Below are 16022 nucleotides of genomic sequence, written 5' to 3'. Positions count from 1 at the left end.
CTCCGAGGGGGGTCGCCTTTTCTTCTGCCCTTCCCGTTCGCCTTCCAAGCAGTGCGGCCCGGGGGGCTTCTGCGGCTGACCTCCTTGGGTGTCTATTGCTGGGGGAATGTTGACTTGGACGCTGTCTCCTTGTCTGCCCATTGGGAGCCGGCAGATTTATGGATTTTTGATATTAAATCCTTGCCATCATTAAGCCTGCTCTCCTGTTGACTTTCATTGACCCGCTGCCCTCCGCTCCCCCTTCCCGCCTCCTCCTTTTCTCCCAGCATGGAGGCCCGATCTCGTCTTCTCCCCTCCTTCGCCATTGTGGACTCCGAGTCGACTGCTGTTCCTAATGGCCTTTGCATGTTTGCTCTGTTCTTGAACTTGGTGGGGGTCACGGAGTCTAGGCCCGGGTTACCCTCTGCCTGCCTGCCTCGCCCCGATCCCTAGCTACCAACTTCCTAATGACTTAAACAAACACCTTCCCCTCCACTAATGATCCCCCGGGCTCCCCTGCGCTCTTTGGGCGGTTTTGTTCAGCTGCGGGGCTGCCTTGGCCTTCGGATGCCTTGGCCTCTCTGACCTGAGTCATCAGCCGCTCTCCCCTTGCCTTGTCCAGTTCCCCCGGGCCAAAGGCCAACGCCGTGGGAGCCTTGCATGCCACCAGCTGCCTGGAGGTGACACCCCAGTCACAAAGGGAGAAAACCCTCTGCTCCCAGGCCAATGAATGTGCCCATTGATCTTCCCTGCCACCAGTGATGCTTGTTTATTTTTTTCCCCCCTTGCCCCCTTTTAAATTGCTGCATGCAGGAGAATAGGAAGCAATAGCCCCCTATCTCCGGAAAAATTGGCTCTCTCATATGTCTTGGGGGTCTGTTTAATATCACGGCAGTCCATTTTGTCCTCTCTCTCTGCCACCAGAGCTGCTTGATGGTGTTTTCGATTCCGCCCTGCGCTCGCCCGCCTGCCTCCCTGTGCATTGGCGGCCTAGAGGTCCCCTTCCAAATGGATACTAATTGCAGGGGCTGCACACTGCTTGGCTGCTGCAATCGCCCCGGGGCTCCCAGGGCCTGCTCTTCAATGGCTTAATTGACAAGGGCTTGTCTCTAGTTAGGAGCAGCTGGTCCAAAGCATTGGCACATCAGGGCCCGCTTAACACAGCAGCCTTGCTTCGCCTGGAGGAGGAGGAGGGGAGAAAGGGAGGGTTAATCGTGGTTAAAATGAAGAAAGATTTATAGTCGGCCCCTTTGGGGAACATGACAGGAGACAGCTCCCAATATGCCTCCCTGCCCCGCTTTTCCTTAAGAGAGAGAGAGAGATTTCATTCATCAAATACAAGTCTTGGCTACACATCCAGTAGCCTCATTCTGGCCACTATAAAGAAGAGGAGCTGGAATCTCCAGCCATCAGGCAGGCAAGCATCTTCCACAAGGTTGCTGCGGTCTGCCCTCACTTCCCTAGTCCGTGGTGATACCCTGTTTCCACCGAAAATAAGACAGTGTCTTATATTAATTTTTGCTCCCAAGGATGCTCTAGGTCTTATTTTTCCATGAAGAAGAATACAGCACACATTTATTGTCTAATTGTGAGTCAGCCAGAATCAGGGCAGAGCGAGCAGCAGGCGGCAGGTTGTTCTGGCGGCGGCGTGGGCTCTCTGATTTAAAGAGACCTCGCACTGCCTGAACAGCTCCGGCTGCGCTGCGGCCCATCAGTGCGCTGCGTGGCGGCACCCACCGCTATGGTTCCAGAGGAGTCAGACACCTTACAGTAGCTTGGGGGGCTTTATATTCCAGGGAGAGGGACACGGGTGGTGCTGTGGGTTAAAGCCTCAGCACCTAGGGCTTGCCGATCGAAAGGTCGGTGGTTCGAATCCCCGCGGCGGGGTGCGCTCCCGTTGTTCGGTCCCAGCGTCTGCCAACCTAGCAGTTCGAAAGCACTCTCGGGTGCAAGTAGATAAATAGGGACCGCTTACTAGCGGGAAGGTAAACGGCGTTTCCGTGTGCGGCTCTGGCTCGCCAGAGCAGCGTTGTCACGCTGGCCACGTGACCCGGAAGTGTCTTCAGACAGCGCTTGCCCTTGGCCTCGTTGAGTGAGATGGGCGCACAATCCTAGAGTCTGTCAAGACTGGCCGGTATGGGCAGGGGTACCTTTACCTTTTACCTTTATTCCAGGGAGGCCTTATGTTCCGGGGAGGCCTTATTATCGGGGAGGCCTTATTTTCGGGGGATGCCTTATATTACAGCGAGGGGCAAAACTGGAAGTAGGTCTTATTTTCAGCAGATGTCTTACTTTCGGGGAACGATGGTAGCAAACAGGTGTGGTTGGGAATGCAGCAGAGCTGTAAGATTTCGCAGGCAGCAGCACCAGCAGAAGTGGTCAGCGGTTTAGCATTCCCACAAAGAAAATCCTGAGCTGTGTTCTCATAATGTCCTCCATGGAGGTATGAGCTGTTCTCCAAGTGTTCGGATGAGCCCTGCCCAGGCTTTGGCCTCCATTTCTCCTGAAAGACCAGCTCCCAAATTCCAACAAGCTGCAGTTGCTCAAAGGCACATGGTACATGCTCAGAGGCACTCTTCTTCATGATCTAGGTAAAAGGTAAAGGTAAAGAACCCCTGGACAGTTAAGTCCAGTTAAAGGCAACTATGGGGTTGCAGCGCTCATCTCACTTTCAGTCCAAGGGAGCTGACGCTTGTCCACAGCCTTCCGGGTCATGTGGCCAGCATGACTAAACAGCTTCTGGTGCAAAGGGGCACCGTGACGGAAACCAGAGTACACAGAAACGCCGTTTACCTTCCTGCTGCAGTGGTACCTATTTATCTGCTTGCACTGGTGTGCTTTTGAACTGGTAGGTTGGTAGGAGCTGGGACAGAGCAATGGGACAGAGCAACAGGAGCTCACCCCATCGCATTCAAACCACCGACCTTCCGATCAGCAAGCCTGAGAGGCTCAGTGGTTTAGGCCACAGCACCACCTGCTCTCTTAAGATCTGTTATAGATTTTTATGATCTATTACTTCCTAGTTGCTAGGGGCCTGACCACTGGTGGAAGGGAGTGTTGTTAAATGGCCCCAATGAAGAAACAAAGGTCTAGACCTTATTGCTTTCAGGGGGGAGTGGAACATTATTTATACAGAAAATTGCCTTTGTGCTTTCATTAAGGCTATAGTTTCATGTACTAACGGAAAGGAGAATAAGGAAATGAAAGGATATGTGACTCACATAGTAACTTCAATAAGAAATTAGTGACTTAAAACAAACACATAGGCATCACCTAGCTAAGTAAGCCCGCTTCTCGGTTTCAGTCAGAGGAAGTTGAGCACATGCTTCATTCTCCCAGTGATTTACTTTCAGGTAAACCAACATAGGATTGGGCTGTACAGCATGTGCTTAAGTCTGCTATGGAAATTAATGGGATCTAAGCTTAAATTTGATTGAATCAATCCCAAGGCCCCCTCCCTTCTTTTTGGACCTAGATTTGGTTTCCAACCCTCTGTTTAATATTTGATTTTAACATGAGAGTCACTTCCCTTTCTTTCCTGCGATGGCTATTTAGCTTTTTACAAAGCCAGCATGGTTGAAAAGCTGGGTTTTGTTGTCCCCATGTGTGGGAAATCCCTGGGACGTTCACCCACTTCGCCCCTGTGTGAATAAGGATAATGGTTTTCGGGATCCTCATTGAAATTTGAAGTTTTCTTAAACAGAAATTCCCTAACTTTTGCTCATTTTCTCCACTTTTTTTCCACTCTGCAGGAACAATGCCAACATTGAAGCCCTCGGTTGGAGTCTGCACAGTTGGAGATCTTTGGTGCCATTTTAGACATCTTTGGATTTCATCAATCAAACTGACTGCAATTTTCCATAAAAAACCCTGAATTTGGGTCAGAAAGTGGGCAAAGCAGATAAAGATCATTGGAGCTGTCTTATGAGATGATAAATAGATAGGCTTTCAGGCCAACAATGCAAGAGAATGCATTTTTCCCCCCGTTTTGCTAATTCACCCCCAATGGGCTTGAATGCAGTGAGTCTAAACAATTTCTCCATGTTTTCCCATGGTTTAGAAGATGTCTTCACAGACTTGTCAATAGTAGCTTGACCTCTTTCCCCCCCTACAGAGTTAACTAAGTTTTTTTTTCCAGAATACAAAAAAGTCTTTCCCCCCTCCCTTCGGGAACAGAAACAAATAATAAAACATTTTTCCTTATCTTAGGAATAAAGAGATTGTAGGTAGCTGGAATGTAAAACAAAAACAAAAACCTCTTCTAGGTACCAATGATAGTTTGCATTAATGACTGCTGCCTGAGCTTGCTGTGCTGAGTTTTAAAGCAATAGGAAACGGCTGGACTTGCTCTTGAACTTGACAAACAGCCTTTTAAATAAGGCAAACCTGAAAGGTAAGCCATAGCTCTACCCACAGCCCAATGTGCAGCAACAATTAAAAAGGGCTGAAGCTTTTAGATGCTGAAAAGTGGAGTGCGGATCTTAGGCACGTGCACTTAGGACTGAAGCTCCCCCTGCCCCCCCGCTCAAACAAAGATATATAGGATTGGTATGTATGCCAGTGTACTTTGGATATATTGCAGGATGGATCCATTTGTAAATCCCAGAATGAATCCTTGTAGTACAGGGTTGTCATCTTCTGAAGTAAAAGGTGAAGTTAAAGGGACCCCTGACTATTAGGTCCAGTCATGACTGACTCTGGGGTTGCGGCGCTCATCTCACTTTTTTGGCCGAGGGAGCCAGCGTACAGCTTCCGGGTCATGTGGCCAGCATGACCAAGCTGCTTCTGGTGAACCAGAGCAGCTCACAGAAATGCCATTTACCTTCCTGCCGGAGTGGTACCTATTTATCTACTTGCACTTTGACATGCTTTCAAACGGCTAGGTTGGCAGGAGCAGGGACCGAGCAACGGGAGCTCACCCTGTCAAGGGGATTCGAAAAAGTTTTCAGGAGGGGTACCTGGTTTTCAGGAGGGGTACCTGGGTTTTGATTTTCCCCCCAATTCTCAGGAGGACCCAAATTTCTAGCCATCTCACTGGTTCTGTATGCAGACGAACTATTTGGTATGAAAACTGTTGGGTCCAGTTCCCTTTGCTTTAAAAAGTGACTATTTAACCTGAACTAATAATGTTCTTAAGACTTGAATATTAAAACAACCGTGAACATACACTTAAAATGTGCTGCTTTTTAAAATTTATTTCTTACAATTAAACTTCAAACATATCCAACAGTGAGCTTTAGACCACGGATGGGAAAGCTGTGGTCTCTATATGTTATTGAACTCCAACTCCCATCATCATTGGCCAGACTGGAGTTGGAGTCCAACAACATTTGAAGAGCTGCAGGTTCTCCAACCTTTCTTTAGACCACGTAGAGAACCAAGTCTGCCCCTACCAATACCTCTTTGCCCATTACACTGAAAACTAAAACACCTTTCATAAGGATGCCTTATGAGGAACGGCTAAGGGAGCTGGGCATGTTTAGCCTGGAGAAGAGGAGGTTAAGGGGTGATATGATAGCCATGTTCAAATACATAAAAGGATGTCACATAGAGGAGGGAGAAAGGTTGTTTTCTGCTGCTCCAGAGAAGCGGACACGGAGCAATGGATCCAAACTACAAGAAAGAAGATTCCACCTAAACATTAGGAAGAACTTCCTGACAGTAAGAGCTGTTCGACAGTGGAATTTGCTGCCAAGGAGTGTGGTGGAGTCTCCTTCTTTGGAGGTCTTTAAGCAGAGGCTTGACAACCATATGTCAGGAGTGCTCTGATGGTGTTTCCTGCTTGGCAGGGGGTTGGACTCGATGGCCCTTGTGGTCTCTTCCAACTCTATGATTCTATGTATTCTAACCAATGTCCTTCAGCTTCCTGTGGTTGAACGCCCGAGATTTGTACAGTATGGTTACTAGACCAACCTATGACTCAGCTGTGTGACTCATCAAGTTAGCACATATGTCTACTTCAAGGAATTATGGATTGGCATGTATATGACCACTGATGACAATATGTTCCACTAAGTAACGTGTATATATATGAATGCACTTAATAAAATGTAGGATTGTCAGAACACTAGCATAGCATTTTCATTTAGTGTTCTTCTTGGATTCTTCATGGCTGGAGCTCACTTACCATTGTCGCCGTGTGTGTCACAAAAGATGCAGTTCTTTAAGCATGCTTAGCTGGAATTAAGTTGCATGGGACTTCCATCCAACATCCTAAGACCTATAATGAGGCATTATAAATACCTTACTGTGTCTGAAGCGTTCCTGATCTCAGCTGCTGTCCACCTTCTCAGGCTTCGGAAGCTGAAATTGATCCCACAAAATTAGGGCAGACCATGCATAACATGCTACCCCTGGATCTGTTACAACAACAGTGTTGAGGAGAGCAATTCCACTCCTAGCAAACATGTCGCACCAGGCTTCCAAGGGATCCAGCACTCCATTCGCCAGGGTAGATGCTAATAAGACTTGCACCAATAGCTCTGCCAGGTGGCTAGTTGAGAATGTTAGCAGAGGCAGCAAAACATACTTTATTTTCTGCCACCACTACCGAGCAATAGGCATGGTCAATGTGCTCTAACTTATCTTATAGTGAGTTCTATGCTGTTTGTGCTCCAGCCATGATCTGACCTGTTTGGTTGTCTGCAGCTCTCTGGAATACCAAGGAGCCCTGTGGATTCTGTAGTGCTGGTGAGGGCACTCAGGACTGATCGTGTCAAATACCTGTCACATTTCACCATTCCATGGTGAAACGAAAGGCTTGACAAAAAATCACCCGCTCTGTCAGCCAGAAAATCCCCCAGGGACAGACCATCTTAAGGGTGGGGACAATGGAGTTATCTCAATTATTCCGCCTCACGCCACAACTCAAAGCCATCCCTCCTACATTGAGACAAAGGGTGTGTCCTGCTCAGTGTGTTGTGATGATGACAAACTGAGACAACCCCATAGTTGTCATGGAGGCCATGTCCTGAGCTGGCCCATCTAATGCAGCTTCGGTGCAAATGTCACCCAGGACAACTGCCTTCAGAGTTCTTCAAAACCGTGCTCGAAACATTCGCCAGTTCAGTCAGTCAGGAAGCCCACTGGGTAGCAGGCCAGTCTGTATACCATCAGCCTCCCTAGTTTGTCTCTTTGGCCCAAATGTAGGCCCTCAAAATCCATTCCAGGGTGAAGAAGACTTTTGATGAGATGAAAACTTTATGGACCACAGCAATTCCACCAAGTACCCAGATAGCCATAGCTGAGCCAGACCACTTATGTCCAACGAGGTCTAATACATGCCAAATTGGAGCCATTGTTTATTGTCTAGTTGTGTATGAATGTGATCTTATGAACCCATCTGGCATTAAATAACAGTACCACTAGGCTAGTGGGCTTGGTGACATAACAATCAGAATCTTGAAGGACAGATAGATGGGCAAAGGAGGAGATGGCCTGCAAGCATCTATATTCTCCTTTTTGTAGATGACTCATCCTTATTTTCCACTGCCTGTAATCACTGCTATAGAGGCACCGCACCCTGACAACTCTCCTTAGATGTCAGGGTCCCAGATCTGCTCTGCATTCTGGAACTCCCTTGTTCATTCCTCTGATGTAGATGATCCAATTAGCATGGCCTGTAAGGATTTCAGGAGATGGGGGGGGGGGTTCAAGTGTTTAATAGTCTTCTCCCCTTGTTTCCTTCTCTCTTCCCGGTGCCGGTGCTATTAGTTGCTGCCTTAAAGGAGTTCCTCCACTCGACATAAACAAAACCCTGTTAAACCACAGGCACAGAGAGAATCCATTCTGAAAAGGCATTTACTTTTCTTGAGATTAATCTCACTTCCAAATAAATGTATGAAAATGTATATATCCACTTATATACATGCACAAGGTCAAAACAGATGTGGCCAGAGGTAAAAGGCACCCCCATTATAAGAGTTCCACATGCTATATATACACACAAACATTCATTGTAGGAGAAGGCTTGTCCATGTTTAGAGTTAGCATATCAGCAAACTGTGCTTTGGCAAGGTGAGCTCCTGACATGCTAACTCTATAATCAAATACAGTCGAATGGAATCTGTTCTGGAAGTCCATTCAACTTCCAAAACATCCGAAAACCAAGGCGCAGCTTCCAACTGGCTGCAGGAAGCTCCTGCAGCCAATCAGAAGTCGCAGAAGTCACACTGGACGTTCAGGTTCCAAAGAATGTTCGCAAACCAGAACACTCCTGGGGTTGTGGCATTCGGGAGCCAAAATGTTTGACTCGCAAGGCGTTTGGGATCCAAGGTACGACTGTAGATTGATTCACGTGGTGGTAGTAATAATAATAATAATAATAATAATAATAATAATAATAATAATGTAATGGAAAGTATGTGTATCTCTTACACAAGCAAGTGCTTTACCTGTGACAACTATTACATGTTTTGGCTTAAAGTTTTACGCAGAAGGGCTTACATTTGAGTATGCAAGCATAGGATTAGACTGCAGAACAGTTTCTGTTTCCAGCTAACCTGGATCGAGGCTGGTGTTATGTATCACTCTTGCTTGCTTCTTCTCATGCACACACATCCACAGAATGTTCATAAAGTTTTAAAAAATAAGATGGAGAAGTACAGACTGCAGGGACAAAATTACTTACAGACTGACAGGGTAGATGGGTAGACTTTTGCTGTTGGCTCCCATTCTGGTTAGTTATGGTGAGATCATATCCTGAACATATCTTGTCGTATTCTAAATACATTTACTTAAAAGCTGGTCCCAACGATTTCAATAAAATGTCCCCTACCATGTAACAAGAAAGACAGAAACGTTCTTCTTCTTTAGCCTGCTATCAGTAATCCAACAATGCTAAGTGCTAAACGCTATCAGTTAATGGATAGTACAGTAACCCGTGACCTGCAGAATACAGCTTCCTCTGGAGGATCTAGTGAAAGCTGCTCTTACTATTAATTGAATTTTGTAACCCGAGCTGAAACAAGTTTCTCCATCTCTGAGAAGTTCTGGAATTAGAAATATCAATTATTCCATTTACTTTCCCCCTTACAACCCCACCCCTCTGGCACAAGGGTAATGACAACCACAGCGGCGTTGGGCTAGCCAGAAAAGGATAGGCTTGGCTCCAAAACCATCACACTACAGAATGTAAGACCAGGTTTTATCCACCTTAAGGCTAAAAATGAACAAAAGCAACTTGACGTGCATGAAGTTGGCGCTTTGAGAATCAAGCGATACAAGGTTTGCTGCAGCCACAGAGAAGCTGCGGGCGACTAAGCAGCAGGTCCTACGGAACTCAGCGAGACTTCCTTCCCAGCGCAGAGCGCGCAGGATCGCGCCACGGCGGAAAGGATGGGAGAAGGAGACAGCGGGGCCGTCGGGGCCGTCCAGGTGGCTGAGCCCCGGAGGCGGCCTTCCTCGCTTCCCTCCCTCCGGCTACTCCGCGCGCATGCTAATGGCCGCCCCGCCGCCCCGCGCAGCCCTGGCGGGGCACTCGGTGCCACTCAGGCCGGCAGGGGGGCGCTCGGCTCTCCGCGCCGCCGCTCGCCGGCCTCTCAAAGCGCCTTTCAGCCGCGCCGCGGGCTGCTCTCCGGAGGAGTCTGGAGCCACATAAAGGCGCTTTATGCAGGAGAAGAAGGAGCAGCAAGCGGCGGCAGCTTCAGCTGGGCCGCTTGAATTCGGGAAGGCGCAACAGAGAGGCTCTTTATGCGCCGGGAAGCAGCAGCAGCAGCACCTCGCTCGCTCGCACCTTGGCGAGGGGGAAGGGAGAGCCGGCTGCTGGGAGCAGCGCCGGAGACCTGGCGCGCCCAAGCAACGCCTCCCTCCAGCAGGGTCCCTGGGTCGTCGGGCTGCCCCACTTCAGACGGCTGGGACGGGAGAGGAGGCGTCGTCGTGCTGCTCGGGCCTTTCTCTCGCGAAACGAGCCCTCCTCACGTGTAAAAAAAATCCAATGTATGAGCTGATAAGCGGTGGCGCAAGCCGCCTGCCCCCAGTTAGAAGGTGAAGGCAGGCTGGGCCTTTGGGGGTCTTGGGCGGTGGAAAGGAATTGAAAGCTGGCCAGTGAAGGGTGTCTTTGTCACCTTTCTAAAAAAAGATGAAGGACCCCTGGGTGGTTAAGTCCAGTCAAAGACGACTATGGTTGTGACGCTCATCTTGCTTCACAGACAGCTTTCCCGGTCATGTGGCTAGCATGACTAAACCGCTTCTGCCACAACAGAACACCGTGATGGAAACCAGAGCGCACGGAAATGCCGTTTACCTTCCTGCCGCAGTGGTACCTATTTATCTACAGTCATACCTCGGGTTACGAACGCTGCAGGTTGTGCCTTTTCGGGTTGCAGACCATGCCAAACCCGGAAGTACCATAATGGGTTACTTCCGGGTTTCGGTGCTCGCGCATGCGCAGAAACACAACATGACATCACGCGCATGCACAGAAGCGGCGAATTGCATCACGCGTGTAGTGCTTCAGGTTGCGAACGCTGCAGGTTGCGAACGTGCCTCCCGCACGGATCACATTCACAACCAGAGGCATGACTGTACTTGCACTGGTGTGCTTTCGAACTGGCAGAAGCTGGGACAGAGCAATGGGAGCTCACTCCGCTGCGGGGATTCGAACCACCAACCTTCCGATCAGTAAGCCCAAGAGGCTCAGTAGTTTAGACCACAGTGCCACCCGCTCCCCTTGTAACCTTTGTAAGCCTGTTCGGTTTGGCAGGTTGTCCTAGCTTACAGGGTGGTGCAACTTTCCACACCAAGTGGGCCGCTGTAGTACTTTAACACAGAACCTGTGGGTCACACACTGAATTAAATTGCCATATTACAGATATATGTGCTTCCATTAACAACCCATGACACAGGTTTTTTTAATAAAAAATAATAATATTGCCAGTGGCCACCAAAAAAGGCCTCTCGCCGGTTGGACCACACTGCCCTAGAATCTCAGGGTTAGTAAGCTGTCTCCACTAGGATGAGAAGCAAGGTTTGCGAGGCAATTCATAATGTGAAGAATCTCAGCTGCCGTTTGAGGCAGGCCTAATGATAGGACTTATTCTAGTATGATGTTTGCGTGTTATGTATGTGTGTGAGAGGGAGATCATGAGCTCATGCTTTAATATTTACGGTAGGTACAGACTGGAGATTGCACTTATTCACACTATAATTGGCCAACAGTAAAGACCATGGTTTCATGCTTGCTATAGCCACTAATGACATTTATGCCAGCATAAATATGCTTATCAAAAGCTACCTTTTAACATTATTTAACCAGCACAACTGGTTATACCTCCTCTGCTGTGTACCTTGCTATTCTGCTATATTTGAGCACTCGGGCAGAGTCGTAGTGTGGGGGGTGCCGGGGGTGCTGTGGCCCCAGGCACAATTTTGAGAGGGGGCGCAAACAGGCGCCTCCACAGCAGCCTCCTTCATCAGAGCCTGGCTCCACACCAGAAGGAGCTGAGCCTTGGCTGTGGCACTTGGGCGGCACTTGTGTGGCACAGGCCTGACCCAGAGGAGAGCAGGTGAGTGGGTGACAGAACTGCCGCCCACCCTCAGCTGTGGCACACCTCATGCCTGGTGGCAGCAGCTCTGCCACCGGGTCACTTCTGACCTGGCAGCCTGCCGCTGCACTCAGGTATGCCAGGAAATCAGCGCTTTGCCCTAGAGCAGAGGTTTTCAACCTTTTTGAGTCCACAGCTCCCTTGACCAACCCATTCTTTTTGCAGCACCATTGTGGGGCTCAGGAGCCCAGTTTGGTTGACCCTTTCCTGCAGAGCTGGCAGCCCCTCACCCTTTCTTGAACACCCTCCCTTGTAGAGTATTTCCTCAGCCTCCTCTCCCCTCTCCTTGGGAGTCCTCTGGGCAGCCACTGCTGCTGTCCCTGATCTCTGAGCTGCCCTCCTGCCCCAAAGAGAGGTGCCTCCTCACACTGCCCCACAGGAGCCTGGGACTTTTCTGTCCATTACCAACAGCAAGGGCTGGTGGAGTGGCTGGCTGGGCTCCCTCGCCTGCTTGCTTGCTTACTCCAAGGCTGCCTCAGCTCCTGGCAACCAGCATCCCATGGCCAGCACAGAGGCCCCGTTTGCCTAGAGAGCCTGTAGCCAGGGCTGCTGCAACAAACAGCGGTGCAAGCCTTTGGGAGGCAGAGATGCAAGAGGGCATCAGAAGAGGGAGGGAAGGAAAGAGGAACAGAGGCCAGTGTTGCCTGTGGAACCCCTTACCATAATTCAAGGAGCATCTCCATCTCCATCATTCTACCCAGATGCTGAGGTCCAGGCCGAGGGCCTTCTTGTGGTTCCCTCACTGCAAGAAGCCAAGTTACAGGGAACCAGGCAGAGGGCCTTCTCCGCCCTGTGGACGCCCTCCCATCAGATGTCAAGGAAATAATCAACTACCCGACTTTTAGAAGACATCTGAAGGCAGCCCTGTTTAGGGAAGCTTTTAATGTTTGATGTATTACGGTATTTTAATATTTTGTTGGAAGCTGCCCAGAGTGGCTGGGGAAGCCCAGCCAGATGGGTGGGGTATAAATAATTTCTTCTTCTTCTTCTTCTTCTTCTTCTTCTTCTTCTTCTTCTTCTTCTTCTTCTTCTTCTTCGCGCCCCAGGGTGCCACAGCACAGCGGTTGAAAACCACTGCCCAAGAGTCATGGTATGTGCCTGTATGAAATCTTGGTACACATTCAAAACTTTCATAGCTCTCATTACCCCAGCCACAAGCCTTCTTCTATGGAGCCACCCATTCAGCAACGACTCACCAAGAGTTAAACTATGGAATTAGTCCACCAAATGACATTATGGTCTTCTCACTTGCTGGCACCTCAAAAACCAAAGTTTCAAAATAACAACAGTTCAAACAATGAGCAGCGTCCAGTCATAAAGGGCACACAGTCAACTGATCAGAAATCAAGTACGGTAGCCAAATGCGTGAACGAGCCCTTCGTTAATTTGCTGTTGTTCTTGTTTTTTAAATTGCCATTGAACTTCGAAAAACGTAAGCTGAAATTAGCAGCCCAAACCTAATGAAACTGAAGGGCTTGGAGCCTCTTCGATTCAAGGGGATTGGTATTCCCACATCATGAATACATGTAGCTAGTGTTGACTCCTATTGTTTTCAAAATATTTCATTCCTAAGGGTTTATAACTGGGACGCAGAGAAATACGTCAAGTATCTTAGTCTCAACTCTGCAAACAGGAGAATAAAAACAGGCAAAGCGCCTGTGTGTTTTGGCATTACAGGGCATTGTCATATTTTAAACCCGCCCCCCCAACCAGAAAGAAAGAAAAGGCTTTGGCAGATATGATATATGGGGGCAGATGAGCTGGGCTGGTATTCAAAATATTACCCATTGTGTTGTTAATCGCCCTTAACTCAGGCCCGCTTTATGACTATAATAAATCCTTTAATATTAATAAACAAAGCCTCCATTTTCTGTGCTGGTTGTGCAGGTGTCCTTCTAAGCAACCTGTTCATACTGAGATCTCCTGATGTTTCTTCTGCTCTTGGCTAACTAAGCAGGTGCTGTTTTTTTAAAAAAAGACAAAACAAAAACGCGCACACAGCCAAATAACAAAAGGCTTGTTTAAATTTGGCTCTCTCTGAGCAAGAAGAATTGGCTAATTTCTGAAGTGGGGGGTGGGAGGTTGGAAATGGGGGAGGGAAGCGAGCAAGCTCTGCTTGCCGGGATATGACATTTCCTGTGGTGAAGCCTGCATTGGCTGCTAATAGAGATCTAATTGATGGGTGAAGTCCCATTTCCGCACTCTCTCCTTTATTGCTCCATCCAGTCTGTTGCAAAATATAAACCTTAATCTGATTGAGCAATTCCTCCAGGATTCAGTGCAAGCTCACAGCCCAGGAAAAAAATCGTTATTAAAAAAGTTAAAGCACCAGGCTCGAATCCTTGCATGCTTCAAGGGATGGGGGGGGGGGGAGGCCTTTTTGACATTTTAACACTTTCTCTTTTTGCAGTCATTCCCTCTTTATGATTATTAATATTGCAAACTCGGGTGGGGGCCAATAATACCTGGCCCGCCTCTTTCTTTTCAAATAGGATTGTCAAGTGTTGTTGTTGGTGTTTTTTTTTACTGAATTGCATCACCTAAAGATGCTTGCAAGCTGGATTCTTTCCATCACTCCTAAGACTGCCCCCCCCCCATCAGCGCAGATGCTTCATTCGGTATGATAAACCTCATCACGCTATTCCTTACCATTTCTCCCGCTGAGGAACTCATTCTGGCAGCTGTAGGTCAAGACAGCTCTTAGTCAATTGCATTCTATTCTATAGGGCTGTACATTAACAATAATAATTCTGAATGCAGGATCAAAAAAATACCCTTTATTCTAAATATACCATTTAGATGTGAATTCAGATTTCATTCGTATATGTTACCATGTTTTCCACCTCCATCCTAGAAGCATTTACTTGGAAGTAAGTAACCTTGATAGGATTTACATTGTACTGAGCACAGGAATATTTGAGTGAAAGCTTCAGTACTCTTCTAAAAAGACTGGGGCTGGGACTGAAGGAAAGAGAGATGCAGGGGCTTAAGTTGGTCTGGAAACCATTAATCACAGATCCTGTATTTCTTATTCCAAATGCAAGTTGCACTCTGCACATGCTCATGTATCACTACTGTGCAGGTTTTGGTTCTGAGTTGTAGCATGGGAACAGCTTCCAGGTTTGAAGCCCTGTCTTAATATGCTCTACTCCCACTGCAAAACACTTTATGATTTTAACAGAACAGTATTTCACCCTCCCATAAAAGGTAAAGGGTAAAGGGACCCCTGACCATTAGGTCCAGTTGTGACCGACTCTGGGGTTGCAGCGCTCATCTCGCTTTATTGGCCAAGGGAGCCGGCATACAGCTTCCGGGTCATGTGGCCAGCATGACTAAGCCACTTCTGGCAAACCAGAGCAGCGCATGGAAACGCCATTTACCTTCCCACTGGAGCAGTACCTATTTATCTACTTGCACTTTGACGTGCTTTTGAACTGCTAGGTTGGCAGGAGCAGGGGCCGAGCAACAGGAGCTCACCCCGTGTCGGGGATTTGAACTGCTGACCTTCTGATCGGCAAGCTCTAGGCTCTGTGGTTTAACCCACAGCACCACCCGCACCCTCCCTTGCTGACTGGTTTATTTACAGGAATGCCATGTTCACACATGAATGTAAATTGCATGGCGAGGCCCCGAGCCCCACCCCATTTGTTAGATAATGAAACACACGGACACCAATATTTTGGGTTAATGGGGTATATAAGGCCACAACTTTATTATTGGTTACAGATGTGAACATTGGAACTGAACTGATTATATCTGACTCCTGCCCATTATGCAGGTAGTTTCATAAGGGTCAACTACCAGTAGGGAGAGCCCTGTTGATGTACACTAGGCATGTCCAACAGGTAGCTCGTGATCTACCGGTAGATCACTGGATGTCTGCGGTAGATCACTGGTAGATCATTTGCTCCCCTTAAAAAAGCTCAACATTTTACCTCCTCCCTGAAAAAACTCAACAACTTTGACCCGAACCCCCCAAAAAGGGGGTAGATCACTGCTAGTTTTTAACTCTGTGAGTAGATCGCAGTCTCTTGGGAGTTGGCCACCCCTGATGTACTTCAACTGTGAGCTCCCCCAGGGTCACCGATGGGGTCATGGCACAGCCCCAGCCCATACCCGGGCTTCTGATAGGATCCACACCCCCAGATCCCTTTAATGGAATACCCTTAAAGAGGAGAGGCAGGTGAAGGCCCCAACCTCCCCTCCCATCAACCAGGTTTACCAATGCCTAACCACCTAACCTTACAAAGTTGTGACGATTGCTACAAGGCAGGCGAAAACCACATGGCTGGTGCCAATATGCCAGGTGGGGAAATTCCTACCTGTTCCCCTCAACAGGCGACCAACCGTAATTCATAGCAAGGCCAAGATGGCGAATGCATGAAAACAGGGCGGGAGGGCGGGAGGTCCAACGCAGAAGGAGAAAAGGAGACTGGACCCCTGGGAATGTTTAAATCAGGTAAGCCATGCCCCCTGGTCAACCAGATTGGTCGGCCGTGG

This window comes from Podarcis tiliguerta, assembly GCF_965153285.1.
Source record: "Podarcis tiliguerta genome assembly, chromosome: 9".
Classification (NCBI taxonomy): domain Eukaryota; kingdom Metazoa; phylum Chordata; class Lepidosauria; order Squamata; family Lacertidae; genus Podarcis; species Podarcis tiliguerta.
Note: the sequence above shows the minus strand (reverse complement) of the source record.